Source organism: Diabrotica virgifera, chromosome 9, assembly GCF_917563875.1.
Source record: "Diabrotica virgifera virgifera chromosome 9, PGI_DIABVI_V3a".
NCBI lineage: Eukaryota > Metazoa > Arthropoda > Insecta > Coleoptera > Chrysomelidae > Diabrotica > Diabrotica virgifera.
This window is the reverse complement of record NC_065451.1, coordinates 132,911,271-132,928,554: the sequence shown is the minus strand read 5'-3', so window position 1 is coordinate 132,928,554 and position 17,284 is coordinate 132,911,271. Positions and strand designations below refer to the sequence as shown.

The following is a 17,284-nucleotide window of genomic DNA, read 5'->3' as shown; positions in this document are numbered from 1 at the left end:
AAATCGGTTGGTTATTTCGAGTGCAGAAAGCAGTATGCGTGTCAGGTGCTATTTATCCAGATTGGGTAGCTGTACATCATTTGAGCCATTGTAACGGAACGTTACTTAATGAAAATATTTTTATTAAAATCATTAATAATTTAATCGTTATAAAATGCTACTTTCCTATCTGGCAACATCGCCAACGCCGCATATTAGTTCCACGAGTAGCCACTGCCGCAAGTACCAAGTACTGTCAAAATTTTTAAAAGTTTACTGTTAGCTAAATCGTCAAAGAAGAAAGACTTAATTTCCAAGTGGTCGACAGCTGTTTGAAAACAAAAAAAAAAAAAGAAATCTGATTTTAGTTATTATTTTAATGGAAAATATGTGAAATTAGTTGAAGGAGGAAAAAGTGTTGTTTTAGTTATTTGTTTCAAGAAGAAAAGTATATTAATTTGGTAGAATTTGGGAGAATCGCTGTCGGGTGAGTTTTTATCATGAGTTCATTCATATAGGAAGCCATATTGACAAGCGGTAAATTTCTAATTTTCATAATTACTAATGTTCCTAAATTATTTTCATTATTATATATTTCAACTAACTATTTATAGATACAACTTTTAGTATCATTCCTAGCTTTAAATCCACATGTTTCTATATAAAATTCCATAAAGTTATTCAAGGTCAAGTTGAACCTATGTTTTTGTAGAGGAAAAAACAACACTTCTTTTAATCTATCCTGACCAGTTTTTATTGGAGGTTTAACTTCCAACTTATTTCCTATTTCCATAAGATTGATTACCCAAATTAACAATGGGTTTGTATATTTTAGCCACTTGGAATCACTTACATATTTTCACCCCAAGAACATCAGGGGATGAAGGATAAATCAGGGGATCTAGCAGCAGTCACTGGGTATTACAGGATGGAATCATCTTTTTGAGTTTGGGTTTCAATCATTAGTTATCATTTTTTTGGACATTGGGAAAGGACGTTACGTTAATTGGTGTTGGACAGTGGACAGTGGTTTAAGTATTTTTTTTTATTATTATTATCAAGAACATTAATTTTTCTCCTAATTGGGACATTAAATATTTATTAAAAATAGCATATTAAATAAGTTTACATTATACTCCACTTGTTATATTTACATATTTTTTTCATACCAAAAACAAAAGAAACAATTTAAATATTTTCAATTTTTTAATAATAAATAATACTTCCTCTTCAAGGCTTAAAATTTGCATATTTTCTTTAATCAATTTATTTCTTTTGTTTATCTTCTCAACTGTAAGGTAATTGAGCTCAACTATCCGGAGAAAATTTGGTAATTTTTTTTATATTATAATTAATGAACCTTGGCTTTCGTCCCCCTCAGGGTAATTGACCATTTAACTTGTTTTTATTATTGTAACCGCACATGAAGTTAGAGTTTTACCTCGAGTAGTGTGGCGGTTCATTTTTGTACCATAAATTGGATTTGACATTTCAAACCAATTTTTAGGGGTGGACTTTGTTCCTCTTTTGTTTAAACTACTCTGTAGACTGTAAATTGTACATACTTTATTAGTAAAATATTTTTTATTAATTTTAGGGTATACCTTGTTGGTACATATACGAATTTTTTGTACATATAAGTAAAAGCTAAATACACTATCGATTGGGTTGTATAATATTTCTTTTATTACCTAGTGGTTGTCATATGTTTCTAGGTTTACTAATTTTATTGTCATAGCAACTAACTAGTACGAGTGCAGCAGTATAGGATACCTGGTAGAGCCATAGTCTACGCTCTACTGGCGCCCACGATTTATTGTTATTTTTCTATATTTTCTAGTCTTTGTTCATCTTGATATTCCCTTTATATCCATCATCTATATTCTGTAGATTTACTGTCTTTGACGGTGCGAAAATTGGCCGAACTATCCTTGAGTATCAAGGGCTCATTCTCTTCTATACCCTGCTAGCTTAACTACATTCAGTTTCATCCATCTACTTCTGTTTCTGTCAATAGTTTACCATCTGACTCTTTCATTTCACATTCCCATACAAGTACTACTCGTACGCTAAGGTAGTATTTGTTACATTTGCTTCCCAACGTAGAAGCCCCTTCATTCCAATACATTTGCTTCCCCTTCTTTGCCTACTTCGGTTGGAGTTTAGATATTTCTCCCAACGGTTACTCAAACAGAAGTACCCCACCTTTTTGTTACACCATCCGAAAAGATGTAAGAATGTTTCAATTCAGAAAATATGTACCAGAGTAAAGACGATGATGCAATTGTAATAGACGCATTTGCTGATGTTTGAACCTAATGTTTGCTACATTTTTCTGCTAAGTACATGGGTGAGATTGATAACCGGGGGTGAGATTGATCACTGAGTCATTCTTTTATAAATTCGAATTTACCGCGCATATCGTCTGTTAGATTTCACCTTTTCCTCTAGGTTATCGTTGTAAAAACATTGCAAATAACATACGTGTACGTGCAGCATCGTTAATACGTTGTGCTGTCTGTAAAAACCTGCAGTTAATATTTGTTGTTTGTTTAATAAGGATTTATACCTTCCAGAACTTTTTCTGGTAAGTATGATTGCGGTAAATTATTAAATTATTTGCTGGCATCAAAAATGTGGTTATGTTTATGGATGACACGTTCTAAAATTCACGACTCTCGGAGAACACGTTTTGAGATTGTAATTAAATTTAGGCGTTGGGGCCAGATCGATCGCAACAGCGGGTTGAGATTGATCAAGATTTTTTTCAAATATTGAAAATTTCTCGATTATACTTATAGTGTCGTTTCTTTTCAGTTGATTTTAAACTGCCACGGCAATAGAAGACAAAATTGGAGCTCGAAAATATGCGGATTATAAACCAGAGACACTGGAGGCAGCACTAGAAAAGGTCACGGAAGATGGATGGTCATTACGTCGTGCTTTAGCTGAGTACAAAATCCCATTTGATACCCTTAGAAACAAATATTGCAGTTTGCGTATTCGAAAGAGAGGAGGATAAATGATCTTTTCTGAAAATGAAGTATTAGCTTTTATTAAAACTGCTAGTTTGTCTGGAGAATGGGGGTTTTCATTAGGCATTTTGGATATACGCAATCTAGTCAAACACTATTTGGATGATAAAGGACGGTCAGTAACAAAATTCAAGAATATTATGCCAGGTAAAGATTGGGTTTATAATTTACTGAATAGGCATAAAACTGAAAATAAGTCAAAAATATGCAACGAATATAAAAAAAAATGTGCAAATGTTTCGCGAGACAACATAGTTGAATATTTTGAAAATTTAAGCAACACGCTGAAAGACATTCCTGCTTGTAATTTATTCAACTTAGGGCTTCCAATCCCGTAATACCGAGATCTCGGTATTGCGGGATCCCGCGTCATTTTCCAATCCCGCGTGATGCGGGATTACAGGCGCGGTCACCACGTGTAAGTCACCAATTCATTTCAGAGTTGTGTTCAGTATATTTATCATTTTACTACTAGTATGCTAAAAGTTAATCATTAAAAACTATTAATTCCAGGATGCGACGGAGAGCAGACCTGAATTTTGAGAAGATTCGATTAGCAACGAACAGTCAAAAGAAAGGGCTTGAAGATGTGAAAAGTAAAAATCAAAATAAATGTGTCTGATGAAAACATTATTCAGAAAAATGCAGACCCAATTACCGACGGAAAAATTCCGCTAATGAAATCTTCAACAAAGGTTGAAGATCCTGAAAAAATAACTCCCTGTGGTTCAACAACTGTAAACACGTTTAATAATAATATTCTTGGATATTCATCAGGAAATATATCAAAATATTCTTTTGCTGAAACCCTAAACTCAAGCAGGCCTACTGAAGACTCTCCAGTTCTACCTGAAATGAGTGAGAACACTTTCGAAGTATCAAATGAAATATAGTACATTCATTCAAGCAATTCACCTCGCAATTCTAAAGGCATTCATGGATTTGTTTGAAATTTTGACAGTAGCTCAAAAATGATGCAAGTAACAAACCTGACTTGGTGCCAATGTATGCTTCCACCCCGGGGGTGAATGCCACCCTTTCTCGGGGGGTGGAAATTCTTAGATAATTAAAATATTTTTCATGGTCATTAAGGCCCTTTTTTTGAAAAAGATTGTGGTAAGCCCCTTGACTTTTCAATTTTGAAAAATTGGTCTAACCCAAAATCACCACATTCATATAATTACGATTTTGTTGTTCCATTTTAAATATATTTAAAAAACATAAACACTTCACAAAAGTAAAGTTACGGTTCAAGACAGAATGTCAACAGTGTCAAAATTCGTGCGATGTTCGTTGAAAAGTTAAAATATTTTTAACTTCTTTCCCAACTGTCACTTTTCAACCAATGACATTTGCTGACAATTTATATCGTATCATCGTACCATCGGATATCTGACCAGTGAAAATCCACCTTAAGGGCGGAGTCCCATGTATCCGATTAGTAGCTAGTTTAGAAGCTATCACATAGTCGCGATTATCGAATACTAAAATCCGTATAAACTGTCAACTGTATATGGTCAATTTCTTGTTTATTGTTTGACGTTTGGCATTTGTTATTTGTTTGATTTGGTCAGTAATTGCAATATTGTTATTATGGATAACGTTGAAGAAACAATGGAGGAGATGCAAGCAACTATGGAAGAGTTATACGAAATCAAAAATGTACAATTTGTAGAAATTTTTTTTCAAAACATTTTTCACATAGGTAATTATTGTTTTTTAAGTTGAACATGAATATACTGTGGAGGAATTAATAATAGCATGTGTGATGATTAGACCTCCTTTGTGGGACTGCAGACTCCCAATAAAAGAACGATCGAAAACAACTCGTGATAAGTGATTTATACCGAATTTGGAGAAAATTCCCAATTCTCCGTTGAATTTTTGTTAAGAAAATGTAGAAATCTGAGAGATACTTACGTCAGAATCAGAAATGATTACACACCTGGTGGATCTGCTGCAACGAAGAAAAAAAGGAGTATTTTATTCTCGCCTCTTTCTAAAAGATTGAGTAAGCTACAAAAACACAGTTTCGAATCTCAAACCAAGTTGTAGTGCTAGTGGTAGTTCTTCATCACTAAATCTAAAACCAAGTTGTAGTGCTAGTGGTAATTCTTCATCACCAAAGGTAAAACCAATTAGTAGTGCTAGTTCTTCGTCACCACTTGTGTCTGTATCACCTGTTGAAGAAAGCGAGCCCCTACTAGTAACACCATAAAGTGCTAAAATAGATTAAACAATTCTTGATACAACCAAGTAGAATTAATCAAGAACCAACACTACCACAGACAGTTACTGTAAATCCAATTTGCCAACGCATATAGGAACTGTTGCAACATATGCCCCAAGAACCTAGAACCCTTCTAGAAATAAAGCTATTACAAGTGGCATATGATGGTGCCAAATCATTTTTATAACAGTTTTAGTTGTAATTTAGTGTACTTAGATAGTTTTTAGTTTATAAAATATTTACATTTTCCATTAAAAATTACAATTCATTTAATATAGAAATGTGACAGAAGCCCCCTGACTATCTAGAGTCAAAAATTCCCAAGAGCCGAGCCTATAAAAAAGGAAGAAAGAAGCCGGCAAGATTTATGCATTTTTTATTCTTAATTATTATAGTGTAAATAGTATATTTTGTAATTTATATTTTATATATATATATATATATATATATATATATATATAATTAAAACAAAAGATGAGAAGTTATTGGTTTAACGACCACTCGTACGATATCAATCAAATGAAATAGAGAATGTGGAGAAATCCCCTTACGAATAATTCACACATCCACCATTTTGGGTTGGGAAAATTTTTTGAATAGAATTAAAAATCCAAACACTAGTTCTTAGAAATGTGTTTCGCCCTCTTCAACCTCTCTGGGCTCATCGGTAAGGATGAGAGGTTGAATATCCTTAGACACATTCCACTCAAAGTAAATGAGTGGTCGTTAAACCAATAACTTCTCATCTTTTGTTTTAAACATATGTTTTACTTCAAGTAATTAGGGAATTAAAACTTGAGACTGTCATTTTCAGATTTGGCGTAGATCTACGCTTCTGCTATGTCTTGGTCTCGAATGTTGTTTTTGAGTGGAATGTGTCTAAGGATATTCAACCTCTCATCCTTACCGATGAGCCCAGAGAGGTTGAAGAGGGCGAAACACATTTCTAAGAACTAGTGTTTGGATTTTTAATTCTATTCAAAAAATTTTCCCAACCCAAAATGGTGGATGTGTGAATTATTCGTAAGGGGATTTCTCCACATTCTCTATTTCATTTGATATATATATATATATATATATATATATATATATATATATATATATATATATATATATATATATATATATATATTAATGTGATATTCAAAGATCGGTGTGCTCAAAGCACTTGATTAGATAATTAACTAATTAATTAAATTTAATTTTAATGATGCACTTATGATTTAATCACACTATTTAATGCTCTAATTTCAGGGTTTTATATTCTCGTGCTTCAATATCTCCTTTGCTTTACATATGATAAATAAGGTCAAAGATTAACGGAATAAAACACATATATGGTACAAAAGCATCTATTGAAATAAATTCACCCTCAAAATATCCTCTAAAAATAATATCTCCTATTCTGATTATTGAAATAACCCTACCACTATCTAAAGTACTTATTGAAATTTGCGTTATGAATAATTCTACAAAAAAAATAAAACTGTCTCTCGGATGATGAGTTGTCCAAATTCTTGTCTCTGGTCGCCTACAATTTACTCTTAGCAGCCCCCTATGTAGTCAGCAATCTCGCAACAAATTATTGCAAGCCTATTGTCATTAATGACCCCCTACAGATGCACGTATCTTTCAAAAAACAATGCTAGCCTTTTCTCCTCTCGATAAACTGAATCTATTTCTCGTTCCGGCATGCAACGGTGACTCTTGGAATATAAGTAGAACAATATAACTTACAATGCTTTACGTGATGAGCTTCCGTCAGGACACTTATTTCAACAAACTCACAACTATTCACTTATCTGCCTTACTACTTCAGGAGACTCTTAGAGATCACCACTAGTCGACTTAACGATCATTTAACAACTGACTCTTCTTCCACCCTCTAACATTTCGCTAAACTCCCATTCTTCATACCTAGCCCCTCCTTTTTCCTTCTTCACCAATCCGAGTTCCTCAATTTTATCCCCATCTACCTTTCAGATAACAAACACCAATTTTCCCTACCATTAGAAATTTCCTCAAACTAATTACATGCCAATCGGTTTTTTTTTTCCTTTCTTAATATCTAAACAAAGATTACATTCATTTAAATTTCTAAATACAATTATTCCCTCGCCGCAAAAGTCCATTTGGGAAACCCGGTCTCATTGTCCAAACACATAACCACTTTCTTATCATACTAACTGTACAAAGAAAATACTTAATCCCTATTTAAATTTTGTTTACCTACGGCCATCCAAAGATAATTGACTTTCATTTCTTCGAAATGAATTTTGGTATATTTTTATTATACGTTTTAACTTTTCTAAAATATTAAGATCGAAACCATATTAATTCAAATTTTACATATCTTAACAACTCCCCGCCATTTGATTTGCCGAAAAAATTCTGTTATTTATTTAAATGACACAAGTTTTTTTTTAGGATCAAATTATTCCATTATGTTACCAAACTCTACTCATGATACTTATAAATGTCGTGAATGTTAAAAATACCCCGTATCTTGCCTGTCTCTATATGCGCTAATTCATAACTATTTACCCCATTTTCCGTATTGACCCTATATGGACCTTCAAATACCGGCATCAATTTAGCACAAATACCATTTTGTAAATTGGACACCCTCAGTGCCCTCACTAAAACTTTATCCCCTTTCTGGAATGTAACCGGCCTTCTTCTTCGGGTCCTCTCTTGCCTTTGGAGATATTTCTCTCCACTTCGTCTCAATCTTCGTTGAACCACCTCGATCACTTCTTCGTATTGTCTGGGGGCGGTGTCTTCCCACGGTCTCGTAGGCATTGTTCCTTTCATTACATATAAAGGCGTCTCCTTGGTAACCGTATTTGGTGCACAGTTCAAATACGTCTCTATTTCAAACACTTTTCTGTCCCAATGTCGATGATGTTCTTCCGCAGCAATTCTTAGAAATTTTGTGACTTCTTGTATAAAACGCTCTGATGGGTTGCTCTGTGGATGTCGGATGCTTACAAATTTTGTATTTATGCCTCTCTCTCTTAATTCCCCTTTAAAACGGTCATTCCTAAAGTATGTCGCATTGTCCAACAAAATATTGTCTGGTCTTCCCACTGTTTCGATAAAATCGTCTATCTTCCGAAGTATTTCAGCTCCTTTCGTGGTTCTACATGGGTACAGTTTTAAATACTTTGAGAAAACATCCACCATAACTAATATGTGTTTATTCCTCTGTGTTGTTGTTATTAAATCGCTCAACATATCAATGGCGACAATATCCAGTTTCTTCCGAGCTATGACGTTTTTTGTGATGTTTTCGTTTTTGAAATTCTTACTTTTACACTTTTGGCATGTCTCGCAATTTCGAGTCATCTCTTTGGCTATTGTATAGTCCTGTCGACAAATGTAGTTCTCCCTGAACATAAGCCACACCTTCCTGCTTCCAATGTGTCCGTTGTCACAGTGTAATTTTGCTAAAACTTCTTTTGCCATCTGTTCCGTGATTACATATAGTTCTTTACCATCGACCCTCTTAAAATATAAGTTATCTTCTTGTTCGGCCCTTTGCTTTTCTCTTTCATCCAGTTGTTCCTGATTTTCCCTGATCTGAGCCAAAGAAAATAAGCCTGCTTCTTCTCTCATTATGTTCATGCCAACGTGGAGAGTTTTGTGGTCCTCTTTGCGGAATTGTTCATCTCTCGTCAACGCATCAGCCAAGATATTGTCAGTTCCTTTGATATATTTAAATTCAAAATCATACTCTTGAAGTAAAAGAATGCCCCTATGAATTCTATTATTTACCAGCCTATTTTTCATTATATGTACCAAAGCTGCATGGTCTGTTTCAACGGTGAATTTTGCCCCTAGTAGGTAAAACCGTAATTTATTTACACAAAATAACACACTGGCGAACTCTAATTCAGTAACGCTGTACTTTCTCTCATATGTTTTGGTTACACGGGAGACAAAACAGATTGGCACCTCTACATCGTCTTGGATCTGTGATAACACCCCTGCGAATTTTGTTATGGAAGCATCGGTCCGGAGAATGAAAGGTTGATCATATCTTGGGTGGTGTACTCTTACAGCTGTGGAGAAAGCTCCTTTTAAATTTTTGAAAGCCATTTCTTGTTCCGTTCCCCATTTCCACCTAACATTTTTCTTAAGTAATGCTATCAACGGTATTTCTTTTGTGCTGATGTCTGGTATTAGTTTTTTGAAATAGTTTACCATTCCCAAAAATCCCCGCAATGTTTTTAAATTGGTTGGCCTAGCGTAGTTATTTATAATTTCGATTCTATCTTCTGCAAGACTAATCCCTTTTGTGTCTAATTTGAATCCTAAATACAGTATTTCCTTTTGGAAAAACTGACACTTTTAAATATTTAATTTCAATCCCGCTTGATCCAGTTCTTCTAGCACAGTGTGAATATGTCGTAGATGGCTTGTTATATCCGGTGAGAAAATTAATAAATCATCTATGTAATGTACAACAAATTCTTCATGCCTATTTAAGATTGTGTTCAATGCGCGAACCAAAGCAGCGCATGCACTCTGTAGGCCAAATGGTACCACCCTAAATCGGTATACCACTCCGTCGATCGAAAAAGCGGTATAATTTCGACATTTCTCTGCCAAAGGTATTAACCAAAAACTATGTTTCAAATCGATTTTGGAAAAAATGTGTGACCCTGTGATTCGTCCAAATATGGCTTCGATGTTCAAAGGCGCTTCGTATTGCGCGATTGTGTGTGAATTAATGTTTCTTGCATCTAAACATAATCGCAAATCACCACTCGATTTTTTAACGCATACTATCGGGTTGATATATGTAGAGTCACATCTTTCTATCACCTTGTCTTCGATCATTTTTTCAATTTCCTGTCCGACGCTTTGCCTGTATTTATACGGGATTGGATATGTCTTGGATTTAAAATTTTCTAAGTTTTTAACTTTAAAAGAATGTTCATAATTTTTAGCCACTCGGCTTTCTTCATTAATCAAATCTCCATAATTTTCTAGAATCTTCTCTACTTCCTTTTCCATGTTTTCTCCACATTTTAATTTTCTTTCATCCTCATTTTGTTCGCATGTGTTCACTGTCCATAATATTTCTTCATAAAATTCTGGATTCTCGTCCATTATTGCCATTTCTTCTCTGTCCTCATCCTTTATTTCTTCTTCTGTTTTTTTTTATCTTCAATTTCCATTTGGTATCCCGAGCACCATGTTTCTACTGCTTTCATTTCTCTTATGAGAACTTCCTTTTCTTCCTGCTTCCTTTCTGTTTTATCGTCGATTGCCGACAATTCTTCCGTATCTTCGATTTCCTATCTTTCTCTTGTATCCACCGTGTTTTCCTTCTTTCTTTTTTAACTCTTCTTCTTTTTCTTCCTTCTTTTTTTTTTCTGGTTGATTTTTTTCTTGTACTTTCGGTTTTTCCTCTACAGTCATATTGATTTCTTTATGTTTTTCCTGTTCATTTATCTTTTCAACAATTATTTTCCTCTCTATTTCCGTTTCTTCTTCTATGTTGTCTGGTTCTGCTCTGATTTCCAGTTTATTCTCCGAAAAATTTATGGTGATGTGTTTTTCACTCAATTCATCAATTCCCGCTATCATATCATGGTTTAAATCTTCGATCACCACACATTGCATAATATAGTATTTGTCTCCCACTCTGATCCGCACTCCCAAACCTTCATTTACTGTCGTCAATTTTTTGTTGTTTGCACCCACTAAAACAACCCTAGGAATTTTATACACAAATCTGTCCAAATTTAATTCTTTTACTAGTTTCTTATTGATTAACGATATCTCCGATCCAGAATCAATCAAAATTTTAATCGCTTTATGTTTTATAAATGCATCTAAGAATATTAAATTGGAATTAGAACTTTGTCTTTCATTTCCCGCCAACTGTATAAACTCTCTCGGATGACAAAATATACCGGAGAGTTGTTTATGTTTGTTCAGTGGATGCTTTATTGAAAATCCTGTCTGGATTCATTGCATATATCTTCTTCCTCGTTTTCTATTGTTACATGATTCATCTCCCTTCTATTTTGTCGTTGGAAATTCTGATTGTTTCTACCGTCCCTTTGTTCGTTCGTATTCCTAGTCGGAGGATTTTGTGCATCTCTGTTTCTGTTGTGATTTTCATATGTTCTATTTTTTGCGTGATTCCTGTTATCATAATTTTGTTGTCTATTGTAATTTTGGTATTCTCTCGGCCTATCTTCGTTTGTTGATTGGGCATGTCGGTTTCTCTGGTCATAATTTGATTGATACCTTCTTGCCGGTCCATTATATTGTTCATGTTGTCTTCTGTTTCGCATTTCTCTTCGTTTTGCTTCCCTTACTTGAAGGAATTGGCACAAACTATCAATATCTTGATAGTTTCTCAAAATCACGTGGTCCTCCAGCGTTTCTTCGAAATGTCTGCTTATCATTTCTACCAGTTGTTCGGTAGAGTATTTGTAGTCTAGATATTTGGAATTGTTATATATCTGCAAAGCATATCTTTCCTCCGATATTCCCATTTTCTCGTGATATCTTCCATTCTGTAGCTCTTGGTTGATTTCCCTCTGTTTAACTTTCCCCCAGAAATAGTTGAGAAATTTATTTTCGAAATCTGTCCAATTTTCAAACTCATCTTCTTTACTTTCATACCATAACGCTGCTCCTTCTTTCAGATGGTTTCTAATTGTTTCTTTGCAGTCGTCAAAATATCTAATATGTTGCAATTTGGTTCTCAAATTTTTAACAAATGGTACTGGGTGTGTTTTTCTAATATCCCCGCCAAATTGTATTTTCGCGTCGCTTGTACCATGGATAATCATTTCCCTTCTTTCTCCACAATTCTGTTGATTCTTGAGTTCCGCAATTTGTTTTTCGTTTTGCTTAAATTTTTCTTCTATTTCTCGCCTGTCTTCTTGTATTGCATTTTCAAATTTGCTTTCTAACTGTTCTAATTCCATCTTCTGCACATTCTTAATATCCTTCATTTTAGTTTCTATTTCTTCTCGTTGCATCTCCAGTTTCCTTTCTGTTTCTTCTCTAACTTTTTCTAAACAGGCTTTCATTTCATTTTCATATTTTTCCAAACGCTTTTTCAATTTGCCATCATTCTCTTCCAATTTCTGTTCTATTCTCTGTGATATTTCTCTTTGTGTTTCTTCCATGGCTCGTTTTGATTCCTGTTGATTTTCTTGCATTGTCCTTTTTGTTTCCTGTTGATTTCTATCCATTTGTTGTGACTGGAGTTGCATCAGTTGCAATAGTTTCTCTATTCCTGTTAATTCCTGTTCTTTTCTCTCCATAATCGTTGTATCTCCTTCATTATCCAATCCTTCTTCAACAATTTTTTCCTCTTCTCTGTTTTCTTGCATTTTGCTTTGCCTCCTTGTGGTCGACATGTTGTTTCTTTTCGTTACTGTTTTCTTTGTCCCCGCCAAATGTGAAATTTTACAACACTCTATAAGTTGCAGAACACGACAAATATTTCTCCCCAAATTTAATAAATTTTCGCCACAAATATCAAATATGCAATCAGTAAATTTCAAAATAAATATCAAATGTACGATTGGTAAAAAAAAATCAAATAATTCAATGGCAGTAAATATCCAATACCTACGATCAATCCATAAATCAAAATTATTTTTACACCTGGAAAAATTGTCAAATTATCTCTGGATCACCTGTAGTTATTCCTTATCTCTTTCCCTACCATCAAATGCAAAGCTGCGATATTTTTAAGCCACCACGTTCTGGGCTCCAGTTAATGTGATATTCAAAGATCGGTGTGCTCAAAGCACTTGATTAGATAATTAACTAATTAATTAAATTTAATTTTAATGATGCACTTATGATTTAATCACACTATTTAATGCTCTAATCTCAGGGTTTTATATTCTCGTGCTTCAATATCTCCTTTGCTTTACATATGATAAATAAGGTCAAAGATTAACGGAATAAAACACATATATGGTACAAAAGCATCTATTGAAATAAATTCACCCTCAAAATATCCTCTAAAAATAATATCTCCTATTCTGATTATTGAAATAACCCTACCACTATCTAAAGTACTTATTGAAATTTGCGTTATGAATAATTCTACAAAAAAAATAAAACTGTCTCTCGGATGATGAGTTGTCCAAATTCTTGTCTCTGGTCGCCTACAATTTACTCTTAGCAGCCCCCTATGTAGTCAGCAATCTCGCAACAAATTATTGCAAGCCTATTGTCATTAATGACCCCCTACAGATGCACGTATCTTTCAAAAAACAATGCTAGCCTTTTCTCCTCTCGATAAACTGAATCTATTTCTCGTTCCGGCATGCAACGGTGACTCTTGGAATATAAGTAGAACAATATAACTTACAATGCTTTACGTGATGAGCTTCCGTCAGGACACTTATTTCAACAAACTCACAACTATTCACTTATCTGCCTTAATACTTCAGGAGACTCTTAGAGATCACCACTAGTCGACTTAACGATCATTTAACAACTGACTCTTCTTCCACCCTCTAACATTTCGCTAAACTCCCATTCTTCATACCTAGCCCCTCCTTTTTCCTTCTTCACCAATCCGAGTTCCTCAATTTTATCCCCATCTACCTTTCAGATAACAAACACCAATTTTCCCTACCATTAGAAATTTCCTAAAACTAATTACATGCCAATCGGTTTTTTTTTCCTTTCTTAATATCTAAACAAAGATTACATTCATTTAAATTTCTAAATACAATTATTCCCTCGCCGCAAAAGTCCATTTGGGAAACCCGGTCTCATTGTCCAAACACATAACCACTTTCTTATCATACTAACTGTACAAAGAAAATACTTAATCCCTATTTAAATTTTGTTTACCTACGGCCATCCAAAGATAATTGACTTTCATTTCTTCGAAATGAATTTTGGTATATTTTTATTATACGTTTTAACTTTTCTAAAATATTAAGATCGAAACCATATTAATTCAAATTTTACATATCTTAACAACTCCCCGCCATTTGATTTGCCGAAAAAATTCTGTTATTTATTTAAATGACACAAGTTTTTTTTTAGGATCAAATTATTCCATTATGTTACCAAACTCTACTCATGATACTTATAAATGTCGTGAATGTTAAAAATACCCCGTATCTTGCCTGTCTCTATATGCGCTAATTCATAACTATTTACCCCATTTTCCGTATTGACCCTATATGGACCTTCAAATACCGGCATCAATTTAGCACAAATACCATTTTGTAAATTGGACACCCTCAGTGCCCTCACTAAAACTTTATCCCCTTTCTGGAATGTAACCGGCCTTCTTCTTCGGGTCCTCTCTTGCCTTTGGAGATATTTCTCTCCACTTCGTCTCAATCTTCGTTGAACCACCTCGATCACTTCTTCGTATTGTCTGGGGGCGGTGTCTTCCCACGGTCTCGTAGGCATTGTTCCTTTCATTACATATAAAGGCGTCTCCTTGGTAACCGTATTTGGTGCACAGTTCAAATACGTCTCTATTTCAAACACTTTTCTGTCCCAATGTCGATGATGTTCTTCCGCAGCAATTCTTAGAAATTTTGTGACTTCTTGTATAAAACGCTCTGATGGGTTGCTCTGTGGATGTCGGATGCTTACAAATTTTGTATTTATGCCTCTCTCTCTTAATTCCCCTTTAAAACGGTCATTCCTAAAGTATGTCGCATTGTCCAACAAAATATTGTCTGGTCTTCCCACTGTTTCGATAAAATCGTCTATCTTCCGAAGTATTTCAGCTCCTTTCGTGGTTCTACATGGGTACAGTTTTAAATACTTTGAGAAAACATCCACCATAACTAATATGTGTTTATTCCTCTGTGTTGTTGTTATTAAATCGCTCAACATATCAATGGCGACAATATCCAGTTTCTTCCGAGCTATGACGTTTTTTGTGATGTTTTCGTTTTTGAAATTCTTACTTTTACACTTTTGGCATGTCTCGCAATTTCGAGTCATCTCTTTGGCTATTGTATAGTCCTGTCGACAAATGTAGTTCTCCCTGAACATAAGCCACACCTTCCTGCTTCCAATGTGTCCGTTGTCACAGTGTAATTTTGCTAAAACTTCTTTTGCCATCTGTTCCGTGATTACATATAGTTCTTTACCATCGACCCTCTTAAAATATAAGTTATCTTCTTGTTCGGCCCTTTGCTTTTCTCTTTCATCCAGTTGTTCCTGATTTTCCCTGATCTGAGCCAAAGAAAATAAGCCTGCTTCTTCTCTCATTATGTTCATGCCAACGTGGAGAGTTTTGTGGTCCTCTTTGCGGAATTGTTCATCTCTCGTCAACGCATCAGCCAAGATATTGTCAGTTCCTTTGATATATTTAAATTCAAAATCATACTCTTGAAGTAAAAGAATGCCCCTATGAATTCTATTATTTACCAGCCTATTTTTCATTATATGTACCAAAGCTGCATGGTCTGTTTCAACGGTGAATTTTGCCCCTAGTAGGTAAAACCGTAATTTATTTACACAAAATAACACACTGGCGAACTCTAATTCAGTAACGCTGTACTTTCTCTCATATGTTTTGGTTACACGGGAGACAAAACAGATTGGCACCTCTACATCGTCTTGGATCTGTGATAACACCCCTGCGAATTTTGTTATGGAAGCATCGGTCCGGAGAATGAAAGGTTGATCATATCTTGGGTGGTGTACTCTTACAGCTGTGGAGAAAGCTCCTTTTAAATTTTTGAAAGCCATTTCTTGTTCCGTTCCCCATTTCCACCTAACATTTTTCTTAAGTAATGCTATCAACGGTATTTCTTTTGTGCTGATGTCTGGTATTAGTTTTTTGAAATAGTTTACCATTCCCAAAAATCCCCGCAATGTTTTTAAATTGGTTGGCCTAGCGTAGTTATTTATAATTTCGATTCTATCTTCTGCAAGACTAATCCCTTTTGTGTCTAATTTGAATCCTAAATACAGTATTTCCTTTTGGAAAAACTGACACTTTTAAATATTTAATTTCAATCCCGCTTGATCCAGTTCTTCTAGCACAGTGTGAATATGTCGTAGATGGCTTGTTATATCCGGTGAGAAAATTAATAAATCATCTATGTAATGTACAACAAATTCTTCATGCCTATTTAAGATTGTGTTCAATGCGCGAACCAAAGCAGCGCATGCACTCTGTAGGCCAAATGGTACCACCCTAAATCGGTATACCACTCCGTCGATCGAAAAAGCGGTATAATTTCGACATTTCTCTGCCAAAGGTATTAACCAAAAACTATGTTTCAAATCGATTTTGGAAAAAATGTGTGACCCTGTGATTCGTCCAAATATGGCTTCGATGTTCAAAGGCGCTTCGTATTGCGCGATTGTGTGTGAATTAATGTTTCTTGCATCTAAACATAATCGCAAATCACCACTCGATTTTTTAACGCATACTATCGGGTTGATATATGGAGAGTCACATCTTTCTATCACCTTGTCTTCGATCATTTTTTCAATTTCCTGTCCGACGCTTTGCCTGTATTTATACGGGATTGGATATGTCTTGGATTTAAAATTTTCTAAGTTTTTAACTTTAAAAGAATGTTCATAATTTTTAGCCACTCGGCTTTCTTCATTAATCAAATCTCCATAATTTTCTAGAATCTTCTCTACTTCCTTTTCCATGTTTTCTCCACATTTTAATTTTCTTTCATCCTCATTTTGTTCGCATGTGTTCACTGTCCATAATATTTCTTCATAAAATTCTGGATTCTCGTCCATTATTGCCATTTCTTCTCTGTCCTCATCCTTTATTTCTTCTTCTGTTTTTTTTTATCTTCAATTTCCATTTCGTATCCCGAGCACCATGTTTCTACTGCTTTCATTTCTCTTATGAGAACTTCCTTTTCTTCCTGCTTCCTTTCTGTTTTATCGTCGATTGCCGACAATTCTTCCGTATCTTCGATTTCCTGTCTTTCTCTTGTATCCACCGTGTTTTCCTTCTTTCTTTTTGAACTCTTCTTCTTTTTCTTCCTTCTTTTTTTTTTCTGGTTGATTTTTTTCTTGTACTTTCGGTTTT

General features: G+C 34.6%; 1 long non-coding RNA gene across 1 annotated transcript; it reads left to right on the top strand.

The window, feature by feature from the left end:
- The first annotated feature begins 249 nt into the window (after positions 1–249).
- On the top strand, positions 250–1,639 carry LOC126892612 (uncharacterized). Its single transcript, XR_007700925.1, has 2 exons — positions 250–466; positions 815–1,639. It is a non-coding gene; the product is annotated as an uncharacterized LOC126892612 (long non-coding RNA).
- The last annotated feature ends 15,645 nt before the right edge of the window (positions 1,640–17,284 follow it).